Source organism: Callorhinchus milii, unplaced genomic scaffold, assembly GCF_018977255.1.
Source record: "Callorhinchus milii isolate IMCB2004 unplaced genomic scaffold, IMCB_Cmil_1.0 Scaffold1, whole genome shotgun sequence".
Classification (NCBI taxonomy): domain Eukaryota; kingdom Metazoa; phylum Chordata; class Chondrichthyes; order Chimaeriformes; family Callorhinchidae; genus Callorhinchus; species Callorhinchus milii.
The window spans coordinates 93,387,183-93,402,361 of record NW_024704742.1 but is presented as its reverse complement, the minus strand read 5'-3'; positions in this window follow the sequence as shown (position 1 = coordinate 93,402,361).

Genomic DNA, 15,179 nt, shown 5'->3' with positions numbered 1-15,179 from the left:
GCTCTGTCCATACTTGTCATCTTCAATCCTATTTCCGCTCCGATACTTATTGAGCTCTTTTTTTAAAACAAGTTAATTGACATAACATTTACTGCTATTGCTGGGCATTATCAGTGTCCAAAGGGATCACAATCCAAATGGGACAAAAACCCTCAGGGACAAATGCTTGATTTGCTGAACGTGAGAATTTGTGCTGACCTCACGTGTGGTAACATATCACAAATGTTCACTAGGTGGCGCACTACCCTTTATAACCATGTTAGCAATGTTTCACAACACCCAGAAAGCAGAATGTCTTTGGGGCAAAACCTTAGGCAAGTTTTCTTACTCCACACAGCTCTGTTTACCTAGCAGTAAGTAGGAACCCGATTGTTCGTCGGTTGGCTGATCGCTTTCCAAGGGATAATGATTCCTCCAAAAAAAAATAATAATTTGGTCACTCAATCCACGACTGTTTGTGGGACGCTACTGTATGGAACTGGCTGCCGCATTTTGCCCACAAAATATAGTCAATTCACTTTACAGTACATCCTGTGAGGCATTTTGAGAAGTTTCAACAACATGATAAGGTGCTACATCAAATGCAAAGATTATTATTATTATTATTTAGGTCAAATGTAGTATCACTGCTGCTGTCCTTCTGAGAACAATAATAATAATAATAGTTCTTGCACTGGTATAACACCTTATCACATCTTCGAGACGTCTCAAAGAGCTTCACAGAATATACTGTAAAATGAATTGACTGTGGGCGAAACACGGCAGCCAATTGTGCACAGTAGTGTCCCACAAACAGTCATGGATTGAGTGACCAATTTAGTATTTTTTTTAAGGATTGTTACCCCCGGAAAAGTGATCAGCAAATCGACTAACAACCGGGTTCCTACTTATTGCTAGGTAAACAGAGGTGTGTGGAGTAAGGAAACTTGCCCAACATTTTACCCTGCTGGGAATCTAAACCAGGTCTCTAGCTTGCTCTAACCAATGAGCTACAGGACTCCACACTAACTCAGTTCAAACAAGGGATCAAACCTGGGACTTTCTAGGTTTTGGGGGCTCATATCATGTGAGACAACAACCCACTGAGCTATCGGGGAAATATTTTTAAATATAATTTTATGTCCAGAGTAGAAACAAATTTAAAAGTGGATTTTTTGTATGTAATGATCAAAGCTACAATATTGATTGCTGAAGAGACAAGCTTATCCCCAAGCTATATTCAAATGACAATAATTTTGTTAAAACTAATTTTCAAAATTAAACTCAAACTCTCTATACGGAAATCCACTGCCTTGTGTAGTACAGTAAAAGTCATGTAAGTCTTATCTTTATAAATTGTGTAATTGCCGAGGTCATACATGCACTTGAATCCCATTTAGTTCCCTATTAAAAAGCAGTTTTATTTGCACTAGTTGTATGCTATAAATTGGATAAACAGCGAAATAGTAACAGTTTCTTGGTCCTAAATACATCCTAAGTCCTAAGCAAGTTGTCTCCTAACTCATATTGCGCTATTACACTTACCGGCTGCATTGAATTGCGAAAAATTTGTCTTAACCGGTCACCGCATGCACTGCACTTACCAGCTGCATTGAAATACACAAGCGCAGTGTAGATATTTGACTAAGTCAAATAAATTCCAATTTTGGTCCCAACTGATACGACTTATGCGAGTTTTACTGTATTGTGCTATAGACCAGGAAAGGTTTCAAGCTCAATCTCCAGTCTCTGTCAAAGTAGATGATCTTAAATGGGGTGACGGAGGAGCATGTTAATGTGGACTTCCTTGTTGCTGGGCTATGGAAGACAAAATCAACCAGGCTCCTTTTTCCTGTTTGTTATCCAATGAACTCTGGTGGAAAGTGAGCATTTGCGCCAGTATTGGTCTTAGTCGTGAAAACGTGGGTAATGGGGAAAGAGAAATAGGGAAAGAACAGCGAAGAAAACAAATATTTATGTTTTGTAAAGTTGTAAACTGCACCTGTCAGTGGAAGTTCGTTCTCTGGTATCGGGTTCACTTCAGCACCAGGAACTTTGAAACTTCCTATTTCATCCACGTTGCAAGTTGATTTACACAGAGGATCTCCTGCTGACAGCAGATTCACAAAAGATCATTCGCTTTGGTGTCAGTTAGGCTCAGTTGGTTCAAAGGTTGTGGATTCAAACCCCAAATTAGAGCGAGGCATGCGTGCTCAACCAACCCCTGTAGGATGGTCATGTGTTTTCATGCTGCCCGACACACACTGACCTGCTTCAGACAACAGGTTGAGACCAGGAAATAAAATTGTAAATAATAAGGAGAGTATCTGTATGTGTATGCATCGACCTTGAAAGGGAGAATAGACCCTCTGGGAGTCTTCTATTCCTAAATCCATTATTCAACTGATTGAATTATCCGGCTGAGTGTAAACTTTAATGGAGATGATAGCTATTTTCTGTAAATGATAAACTCACTTTCACACCCACAGTAAAATTACTTTCTTCATTTCGAATCAAGCTCCAGCTGAGCCAATATTCCTGATAAGCAACTAATTCAAATGATGGGGTTAGACAGGGGTGATTTAACCTTACAAATTTATCTATGTTCAATATATAATTCCACTCAACATCCAAACACCTTCAATCCAGAGCACTCTCTTGCTTATACCAACCGTTTTTCTAAATATATATTATAAGTTTATACTGTATTACCATCACCAAGTTTATCAGGTGGTTCCTGTAGTGTGGACTGCAACGTCAACATGTTAACATATCAGCACTGATACAGTCAAGCTTCAATTTCATTCAGTCCCCCTCAGCACCACCCCTCCTTCTTACCCCCACCCACCCACACACATGCCTTCCCTGAATTTGTCGCCACACTTCAGAATGGAGGGATGAATGCATGATTGCACGTGTGGAGGACTGCCATTCTTCACATGTATAGAAAGATATGACTTTGTTGCATAAGTGACACAATGATGAATCATATCACTCCCTGGACGGACACATCCTGCTTTTCTAATTCTGGAGTATATTAGATGCAGGTTGGCAAGAGGCAAGGCCTGGGACTCCAAAGTGTACGTTGGGGTACTGCTGGAGTCTAACCAGCTAAAACCACAAGCTTGCCACTGATATCACTGTCTGGCAAGCTTTCTTGCTGCTTGTCCAGTTAGGACCACCCTACCCATTAGGGCTTTGACTTGCAGGGTTAACAGGAGCTGAGTGGGAAGAATCCCTACCACAAAGTCTGCTTCTCCAAATCCTGCTGATGAGCCAGGCTGGCTGTTGTCAGTGATATCCTGGAGTACGGCAGGCCCACCTATCTTAGGAGCCAGACTACCAAGTCCGCCACAGAGGATTGACTTGATTCTGACATTCCTTTTTTTCAAACATGTCACTTTGGAGCCAGTTCAACGACAAGGAGACCCCACTTACCTTCAACCAAGGAAGATGATCACTCAGACAGGGACAATGGCTATGCATGCAGGAGGATATTAGACTCTGAGCAAGGTTCAGAAGCACAAACAATGTATTGCTCATAATCTTAAAACTATTCTCCTAAATAATTTAGCTTACAAGAGTTTTGGAAAAGTCTTAAATTTAGAAATAATTTGGGGACCAGTTTTCTGCCAGTGTTTTCATTCCCTGCTGCTTCATTCTGTTTGAAGACAGTGAGTGATGCATCAATCAACACTCTTAAGTCTCTTTGAACTTCCTTTCCTCTTGTTCATTCATAGGGTACATGCACCATCTATTATTATTGCTACCTGCAGGCAGGACCTTGCATTTAATCTGCAGTATACTTCATTATCCATTCATCAGTCTGTCAAGCTCTCTTTTTAAGATATTAACTGCCTCCTCCGAATCCACAGTTTCTGCAACTTTGGTGTGACTTGGAAATGTAACTACTTTGCACGGAGTCTGCAAATCAAAGCTGTTTATATATCTAGTACAATAATGACATGGATAGGGGGTGAGCCACTCCAGACTCCTGAAGAGAAGTGTAACTCAAAATATCCCCTTTCCTTCCTATTCTAGACAGGCTTCCCTAATGACTGCTTCCTTTCCTTCAGCCAGTTACCAAGTTGTGTCCATTTATTGCCCTTGTTCTCCTCAGTGATATTAATACGTAAGAGTCTCTAATGTGATACATTATCAAAGTCCTTTTTGGAAGTATAAATCCACTGCATCATATGGTTTCCCACGATCAATTTCAGATGTTATCTCTTCAACAAGCCTGGAAGGTTATCAGGCAAGATCTATCCTTTCTGATTCCATGTTGGTTGTCATTTATTAGGTTGTTTCCAAAGAGGTAAGCTTCCATTTTGCTTTTAATGATTGATTCCATTTGTTTTCCAACAATTGGGGCAGTCAGATTAATGGGGCTGTAATTCCCAGGTGTGGCTCTGTCATCGTTATTAAATGATGTTTACAAGGCAGCTTATGGAAATCACATTAGCTTGTTTCCAGGCTGTTAAAACCTCACCATTGTTTATGGATGGACTCTAAACGTCTGTCAGTATTCACAAATCTTCTGCCTTATCTCTTTAAGTACCATGGACTATAAATCTCTCGGGTATTTGTGGTTTTCAGTCCCTTGAGCTCATCTCGAAAGTCTGTCTTGCAAACTTCAACCCCCCAAAGATAGATACTCTTTATATCCTCCTTGGTTAAAATCCTTCAGGAAGTTGTCATTTAAAATGTTTGCCATCTTCTGTTCTCAACTCCGTTTGGGTCACTTATAATTGCTATCCTCTTGGTGTTTTATTGTTGGAAGAATACATTGTGAGGTTTTATATGGACTCCTGCTGTTAGATTTAGTATCTCGATTTGGAACATAATAATAATCCTTGTGTTTGATATAGCACTTTTCACGTCTTCTAGACGTTTTAAAGCGCTTCACCAAATACATTGTAAAGTGAATTGACTGTATATTTTGTGGGAAAAAAGGTGGCAGCCAATTGCGCACAGCAGTGTCCCACAAACAGTCGTGGATTGAGTGACCAAATTATTACTGCTTTTTTTCTTGAGGGATTATTATCAGGCATGTGGAGTAAAGAAACTTGCCCAAGGATTCGCCCTACCGGGTCTCTCGCTTGCGAAATGAGTGCTCTAACCACTGAGCTACAAGACTCCACTAACTGGCAGAATCAGAACTGGAGTGGCCGTCTGGCTTCCTTTTACTTAACAATACAATACAATCGCAGCCTAGACGATGGGGCTTGAATTCACAGCTTTCTGACTCAAAGACGAGGGTGCTACCAAATGAGCCAGGCTGATACCTTGTGTAAAGCCATTTGAAAGGTTGGTCATTATAAGACACTATAAATTTACAACTTTTATTAAAAAAACACTTCCCAGTTCTGTCTTGACTGCCCCAATTGGTTTTCACCTGTTACCTGCACAGATACCTGTATCCAAAACACTGGAGACCTTTGGGTAATGAAGGAGGATGAGTCTGATACCAAATTGAGCCAAAGCCCCAAACTGAAACTCTCGTTTGGAGTTGAACATCCCTTTGCTCCGGGACATGTCGCAGTGTGAGGCCGCAATATAAATACAAGTTGTTGTTTTTGCTGGAGCAGGCTAGTCATTATCATTCTTAGTTAATGTACTTGGTGAAATCTGATAGAACTGGATATGATCCACTTAACATATTCTGGCTTTATGTTCTGATGGCACGATCTGTAACTTAGATGTGCCAGCTAATAAGTGGTTCTATATCATGAGAGGGACCACAAAAAGCATCAAACATGGGGGTGGGGTGATGGGACACCAGGGGAGGAGGGAGAATCTTGCAGTGATCTTTGCAATGTTAGTAAAAATCATTCCTATAAACTCAGAGTAAATTAATATGATTCTTTTAATTTAGGTATTGCAATTTGGACAAAGTGTGGCATTGTTATAAGCAATCTAAACAATTTCACCTGTTATACCAGTTCCCAGCTGGTAAAAGGATTGCCCCAGCAGTTGGTACTGTGAATTGGGAATGGTTCGACACACAGAGCAAAACATGCAAAGCCTCGTGCACCCAGTTATAACATGAGGAACTTCCCAATTATGGCTGCTCTCTGTCAAGTTGTTGACAGTATTGCCGCTCACAGGTGTCAGCCGCAATACATGTTGTCGATTAGTTCATCGGTTCAGGAAAGCTATCATATCTGTCAACACCTGACAGCAGCCCCGGGTGAGATTTCATAAACAAAGATTGTTGCCACTTATTTGCAGAGTTAAAAAAAGGTGGCCTGGTATGAAATGGATGGAGGCTGTTTCTTCTGAATTGTGTATCAAATGTTATAAAAACATATTATCTCTACATAGACTACATATGTAACAGCACAGAAGTATGACCCTATTTGTCAAAGTGGTGATGTATTGCATGTTCAGTGTCAGATTGGCATTTTTTTAAACAATACTATTTGGAAACTTATTGGCATCAGTGAGGCTTATTATGTGCCATGTGTAAATCATGTGTAAGTGTACAATGTGTAAACCATGTGTAGAGAGAGAATCACAGGTAATCATTAATTACCTTAATGATATAATTACAAATGATATATTCTATAATTACCTTAATGATATAATTACAAAGGACAAGGATTAGTTAATTATACAATCAATAAATTATTTTGTGGGTTGTTAATTATGCAACCAAACACATATCTAATTTCTTCTGGACACATGGTATGTCATGGTGCAGAATAGTCTATAAAAAATCCTTGCATTTTAGGCATCGCTTTTCACGTCAGGGGAATGTCAAGGATATGTCAAGGATATAACACACTGTTGAATAGCTCTCACCTGCAAGAGATAGTGATTTTGTGACAATTCTGTTGAGGCAAAAATTGTACATTTTATTATCGCTTTATAGAGGTGCTGACCCTTGAACATCTATTTATAGTGCAGCTATTGCCTTTGCATTCTGAAAAGCTGGGGTTTATGATTTTCATTCTGGACCTATGTGTTTTGAACGTAGAAACAACAATGACAACAATTTGCATTTATATAGTGCTCCTCACAAAGGGTAGCATACCATTGTGTAAACGATGCAATGACGTCATGCTCTTCATGCACGCTCGTACTATTTAGAGGTTTTTCCTGATCGCAGGGATACTACTTAACAGCTTCAGAGGCCGGGAGATGATCCTGAATAATGAATGACTTTGCTCCTGGTCTTTTGTTCCAGTTGCCCAAACATTATTTAGGTTAATAATGGGGCACCTGACAATCAGAAGGGTCCGGGTATACTTCCCTCTGGGAAAATAATTATGATAATAATAATAATAATCCTTGCATTTTATATAGTGCCTTATCACGTTGTTGAAACGTCTCAAAGTGCTTCACAGAATATATTGTAAAGTGAATTGACTCTGTATTTTGTGGGTGAAACGCGGCAGCCAATTGTGCACAGCAGTGATCGATAAATTGTCCTGGATTGAGTGAGCACATTTTGGGCAGTGGGGGTGTGGGGGTTGGGATTATTACCCTGGAAAGGGAGCTACCGGTCCTATTGCTTATGAGGTGAGCACGCCTAACTAACCCTAATTATGCTACCGCACTACCTAAACACAGGTTTCAAATCAGGTTTTGAAGCCAAACCTATGATTATCTTCATTACAGGGTGAAAGAGTTTTCATTACAGGTTTCTGGCCACAGGAAATGTATTGAGAAAGTATTATAACCGGCCATGGGCTGCCAATGTTGAATGATCTTTCAGTAAAAAGACAGATAATCTATTTCCATGCACCCAGTTTAAACAGTTGTGCTAAAGGCTGTGAGCAAGCTTCCTCTGGTCTGAGCTTGATGTGATGACTGTTGTTAATGACTGTTTAACAGGTGTTTTTTTGTGTTAATGGCTATTGATGGGACAGTGATGAATGTTTTTTTTCTAACTGTGTCTCAGGATGCTGGCAACATTGGCAGGGCACAGCATTTATTGTCCATTCCTAGTGACTGTGAGGAGGTGGTGGTGAGGTTTTTCTTTAATCTGCTGCAGTCCTTACAGTGTTGGTGCTCCCACAATGTTGTTCTGTTCCAGGATTTTGACCCATGATGATGAAGGTGCGGTGATTATATATGTGCGAGTTAGGATGGTGAGTGACTTGGAGGGAAGCTTGGAGGTGCTGCCTTTACTTTTCTGGATGGTGGAGCTTGCAGAGATGGGAGTTGCTGTGGAAGCAAAGTTGGTGAGTTGCTGTAGGTTATTGTGTGGATAGTATATGCTGAAATCACACTACTCAGTGGAAGGGAAAGTTGATGACGAGTAGCCAAGTTGCTGATTAAGCAAACTGTTCTCTCTTGGATGATTATGATGATTCCAATTTCTCAAACCAGAGAATTCAGTTCAAGATCCTTGTCCTCACTATTAAATTCCTCCATGGTCCTGCCCCACCCTACCTCTGTGACCTTCTTGAACCCTATCAACGCACCCACTCCCTCCGCTCGGCAGGCATTGGTCTCGGGTGCAAACCCTCAAATGTCCGGCACCTTGGGACACCCTCTCAAAGTTTTCCCTCAACCTCCTGACTTGAGCCTTGTAGATAGTAGAGAGGCTTTGAGGGGTTGGGAGGTGAGCCACTCATTGCAGAGTGTCCAGCCTAAGCCCTAATCATGTAACCATGGTATTTTGTGGCTATCTCAGTAAAATGTTTTGTAAACGGTGATCCCAGCATGTTAATGGTCAGGGACTCAATGGTGGTTGTGTTATTGAAGGACATGGGCAGATGCCTGGGTTCTTTTCACTGGTGATGGTTATTGTCTGGCATTTATGTGGTATTAATGTCATTTGCCACTTGTCAACTTAAGCTTGCTTGTTATCCAAGTCTTGATGCAGGTGATCATAAACAAAACACTGTGGAATCATCTGAACTGTCTCACTCCTGACCTTACGAGGGAGGGAAGGTCATTGATGAAGCAGCTGAACAGGGTTGGGTCAAGGACTGAGGAACTCTTACAGAGATGTCACGGGCCTATAATTTTTGTCCTGCAATAACCACAACTACCTTCCCACATGTGAGGTATTATTCCAGTCCCAGGAGAGTTTTCCCCCTCACCTCTATTGACCTCATCTTTGCTACAGCTGTATGGTATCAGACTCAGTCAAATGCTGCCTTGATGTAAACAGCATTCACTCTCGCCTCTACTCTGACATTCAGCTCCATGTCTGTCACTAACTACACTGTACTTGTCTCAAATGTCATGTCACCAATATTGTTTTTTCTCACGTCACTAATGATTGATTGTTCTCCTGACCTTTTATTTCTGCTACTTTCCTTCCATCCCCTCCTTTCTATGGAACGATAGAAATGTACGACATCATTTGTACAAATTGTAGACATTTACAGGCAGAAGGCGGGCATTTGGCCTATCGCGTTTGTACGCAAATTTTATGTATTGTTGACTGGGCCACCAGGAGAAATGCCCTTCTTTTTGGACAATAGACACATTTAAAAAATGGCTTAGATCAGAAAATGCTGTATTAGGAAGGTAGTATTTTAGTGTTTTGGAAGATTAAATGGTCTGAAGAAGCTTCTTTACCCAAATCTCTTGTGATTTTATAAATTGCAATACAGCTGATATCTGCTAACTTCAGCTGCCTGAAACAAGGCTTAGAATACTGAGACTATATCAGAGGCAGCATAGACTTAAGTACAAGTCCTCACACTAATAGTGGTGGCTAAACTAAAGGGACTTCATGGCTGTTTGTGGGTCATTGCTGAGTGCAAATTGACTGCTGTGTTTGCCCACAAATACACAATCACTCATCTTGCATTGAGATTAGATCCCTGTTCAACCGAGCAAAGCTCATTCTGACAGAAATTCTGCAGTATCCTACTTCTAAGAAATGAAAAGATAATGCAGGTCATTCTGACCAGCAGCTAGGATCACTTCATCTCTAATGAAGGGCTTTCATCTAAAACATTGACCTATTTTTCTCTTTTAGATACTGGTCAACCCTCTGAAATTCCAGCGCTCTCTGCTTTTAGTTTAGCTGCCCAGTATTTGCAGTTTTTTTTATCTAAAGCAGATCTCCTTGCTGTTCAGCATGAAGTAGCATTGCAGTCAAGGACTAGGGATATTTTTAGGAAGTTTGCCATACATTTATAGGATAAAGGGGAAATTTAAAATCACATGCATGTCCAATTTATTTTTCCCCATTGCCACGAACACAACCTTTCAGTTTGTTTTTACTCCAAGTGGACAATGGCGACTATCATGCTATGCTCTTGACACGCGGCCAATTGTCATTGCATGTTTGTAATGGAATTTCCCAATGTAAATTCATTTTCTCCCTTAACTCCAATTCATTTCCTCTCCCCTTTTCCAGTGTCACATACCAAGAGACCAATAGATCAAACAGAACAGCTATCCACCACCTGCCAAAGTCACTGTGAAAACTAACCACTAATAATTGAATGAGTCTCCTCAATGAGAGCTCTCCTTTCCATTAACTTTCCCTACTTGTAGCACATTGTCTGCCTTTTTCCTTTTGCGAAGTATTGAATGTGGCAATGTATAAAGAGAGTCATGAATAGTGGTCCTGCCAGTAACTGCAGATGTCACACTAACCTGTGGAAATTTCAATCACTGAAAGTAATCCCCCAGATAAAATTGGCCATTCACGCCATGGCTATTTGTGGGTCATTGCTCAGTGTAAATTGGTTGTCATGTTAGCCCACAAAATACACACTCACTGCACTTTTATGGTAAATCCTGTGAAGCACTTTTGAGACGTTCTGCTGATGGGACAGTGCTACACCGCTCTTCTTTTCGCGAGACCTGGGTTCAATTCTCGGCAGGGTGAAATGTTGGGTAAGTTTCCTTACGCCACACACATGCCCCTGTTTACCTAGCAGTAAGTAGGAACCTGGTTGTTAGTCGATTGGCGGATCGCTTTTCCTGGGATAATAATTCCTTCAAAACAAAATAACAATAATAAATTGGTCACTTCAATCCACGACTGTTTGTGGAACATTGCTATGCGCAATTGGCTGTCGCACTTTGCCCAAAAAATATACAGTCAATTCACTTTACAGTATATTCTGTGAAGCGCTTTGAGACTCTTGAAGACCTGATAAGGCGCTATATGAAATGCAAGGATTATTGTTGTTATTATTATTTTATCAGTCTGAAAGGACAACCTAAACCTTGATGTCCTCTTTGTAATTAATGCTGAGCCTCACAGAAGACGTTAGGAATTCTGTGGATTCTCCAATGGTGAATTACAGTTTTCTCAGCTGATGCGTGGAGACTGACATGAATACGATGACTGATGTGAAACAATGATACTCTTTTGTCTGAAGACCTTCCACTTTGACCGTGCCACATTCCCACCCTCACTCCCCCTTATCCTCCAACCCTCTTGATTCCAACCCCCAGTTTCACTGTTCTGCTCTGAGCAGTGAAGAACCTGCCCCTGATATATATTTAAAAAATGGCTTCTGCACTAATGGATCTTTAACCTCTGCTGCACCAAAGTCACAAAAGTGCAAACTCCAGGCTGGAAAGGCTGAGCAACTCTGGCTTTGATCTGTGTTGCTTGTCTTTATGCCCCAGAGTTTATAATGAATTCCAGGTGTTTTACTTCCAAGTTAATTGGACATTTATTGTGGACATTTATTATGTCTAGACATAAAATAGTAAGGATGAGCCACAATATAAGTGGGAACAGCAGTCCACTATACCAATGGGGAACTCTGTACACTCACTAACCTCATAGGACCTGGAACAGATGTCTGCCTCTGGAATATCAGGGAATCACTGAACCAATATAATTCAAACACGTGTTGTAATGAGCTGCCAGGGAGTCAGAGGGGTACTTATAACTAGATTTCAGGGAGTTGCGCATGTACTGGTTAGTTAAGGCTGACAGTGTAGTACAGTACAACAAGAACAAGATTACATTTGTATAGCGCCTTTCACATTGGGAGGACGTCCCAAAGTGCTGGCTCCCTCATTACTGGATGTTCTTCAGTTGGATGTTAAAGAACCCATGGCACTACTCAAAATGAGAAGGGAGTTCTTAAGATGCGCATGCTAGATTGGTCAGTCATTTGACCTCATGGCTATTTCTGGGAGCAAAATGGTTGCTGAATTTACCTTTAAAAACTGCAGGAGGCTATAGCATAGTCTCTACCATTGGCTAAGGGGATAAATGCACTAAATCGTGTGTTACTATACAGACTAGAAATGCCTCAGGGTCAACAGGCTGCAGGTAACAATCCTGCTGGAAAAATACCAGGATTGGGATCACATGTTTTCACTCTATCCCCACTCCCTGCCCACCATTGTTTGAAATAGCCTGGTGATACTTGCCACCTAGGTTCTTTTATGACTAAGGAACTGTTGGTGACTGTGGATTTGTACCCCAGCCAGAGTGGCTACCTTCAGCAGAGGAGAGCATGGTCTGAAAGTAATGATTACAGATTCTGTAGCATCTCTCTCAATGTTTATCCTTGGGGCTTAATTGGCAGGACTGTATTTCTTAACAGAATTCCTTAGTGAGGGATCCTATTTGAATTCTTGTTGACTCATTGAAGCTCTGCTCCAGCGCTACAGGATATCCACAAAGTCCTATTACCCCCCATTTTTTTTCTACAGTGCACTGACCAGCAACTGAAACATGTGGAAGAATGATGATAATTGTATTTAGTACCTAATTGTAGTCAGTACAAGTGTTTAACTGCATTTATATGTCCAGAGGATCGGTGTGAGCGACATCATTTTCATAGCAGATAATGATCCATTGCTATGTTTAGTGCAACATCTTCCATGTGTTTTCCAAGATCTAATCTGATCACAGGTTCAAAGATGCTTTTGACCTATGAGATATTCCAGCTGGGATCTGCATTTGACAGCTGAACCTGAGGACAAGCTTTCAATGTTTAATCCGTTGATGATGCTGGGCTATATGAACGAGACGTCCAGCTCATCGTGCAGCCTTTGTGGATTTACCAGCCTTGATTTGTTAAACCTCTCCATCTTGGTAACCAAAAAGAGTTGATTAAATCTAAAGGTTACAATGAAGCAAACCATCTTACAAAAGCCTTGTTTGTTTATCTGCATCCCCATGGTGAGCAAATGAATACAATTCCTTCCAGAGTTAGTACTGACTTGGCTGGTTCAACTTGGCTTGCATATCAGGTGGATTTGAATTGCCCATCCAAGCTTGTGTGTTGATGCTTCATTTTCATATGAAATTTGCAAGAGATTTTGATGAAGTGCTTATTTAATTTACCTACAAAATACACAGTCACGTTACAATAATTAAATTGGTCATTTTCAATCTACGACTGTTTGTGGGACATTACTGTGCGCAATTGGCTGCCGCATTCGCCCACAAATATACAGTCAATTCACTTTACAATGTGTTCTGTGAAGCACTTTGGGACGTCCTCCCGACGTGAAAAGCGCTATATCAAATGCAAGGATTATTATTTTATTATTATTACAGTGAATCCTGTAAAACACTTTAGAGACAATCTCTTACACAAAAGGTGCTATATCAAATGCAACGGCTACTTTTATTATTTTATTATTATTATTAATAAACTGATCCATCCTCTTTCATCACATCCCCATGGAATCTGTTGGGGGAATTTCTCATGCAAAATCTAACCAGAGTAAATAATAAATGCGTGAGGTGCCCAACAATTGCCCAGAGGTCAATGAAACAAGCTCAGGTGGGGAATGTGAACAAAGAGTTGAGATTTAACTACTTTATGCAGAGGGTGGAACAAGTGGAACAATCTGCCTGGGGAGGCTGGGGAACATATACATTGTTGCATTTTCAGGAGTGTAATTGATATAGTAACTGTGAATGATGTTCACATGTTTTTTTCGTTAAGATGAGGTTTGCATCCTTACTCTGGCAACATTGCTTGTCTCCACCACTACCTCTCCCACTGTGCCGTCAATAGACTCATCTGTGCCTTCATCACATCCCAGCTCCATTATTCCAATGTCCCACTCACCAGATAGTTCAGCTGCTTCCTACAAAAGCTCGGAAGACTCTGCAAGCAGAGTTCTCTCCTGCCCCCCAGTAAGGCGTCTAGTGAATTGTGTGAAGCAATATGAGATGTCCTTATGACTTGAAATTTACTATGTAAATGTAAGTTGTGGTTATAATCAGTGAGTTTTGGCCCCGACCATGTCATGTATCAAGTAGATTAACAAAATACCATAAAAAAACGAGGTGAATTTGTGCTTTCCACTTCTCCTTAACTCTAGCTCTGAATCTGCATAGACTGAGGATCAAATGTGCAATTTGCCATGTCTGATAAATGTTCTTAAAGACTGTTTATTCTGCTCATACATTACAACCGTGTATTGTGTTTCACAGAGTGCATTAAAGTAAAATGATGGATTATTAGACAGAGCAAATGGTACTCAAAGGTACCATATCGATTTAGCTTCTTGACACTTAATGAGACTGTTTAATGTGAATGGAGACAAATAGTAGCACAAAATGAGTACAGGGAGCTGTTAAATTAACAGAAGCAACCATTTAAAAAGATATATTGACATTCAGTGGTCAAATGCATTCAAATGTTGTTTCAGGAGGTGAAAAGAAAACAGTACAATGTTTCAATACTGGGCTCTGTGATTGTGTAGTTACAGGATTTAAATGTAGTTGGGGGTGAGAAGATAGTGGGTAGATACAGGACCACCGGTGTCATTCCAACCGCACTTCACTTGCTTAGCACAACTTGTGAATTAGACCCCAGTGTAAAAAAATTGACAGCAACTGGAACTGCTTCGAGGAGCTGCTGTGACACCAGCCAGGTAAGCTCCTGTCCGAATTTCTCAGAGAATCCCCTGAATCCCACTCCAATGATTCTCCCCACCCCCGCCTTTTGCTGTGATTTAACCCTGCCTAGCTCCCCCACCACCCCCCAGCAGCCGCCAGCTCAGGGTATATCAATCCTCTATATATTGATCATTCATTTTATGGCTCTGTGACCTTGCTCAACCATTTATACCTACAAATACACAGTCACAACTCTTGACGGCAATTACCTGTGAAGTACTTTGAGATGTTTCAATGTCATAGATGCTACATAAAATTCAAGAATCATTTTCATCGTTATTATTAATATTGTTATTATGAGTAAAGCCCTAGATTGGACACAAATGCAGTTGGCTTCACCAAAAAGGTACCCATTTGATGATGACTTTACCGACTGGCCAAGTTCCCA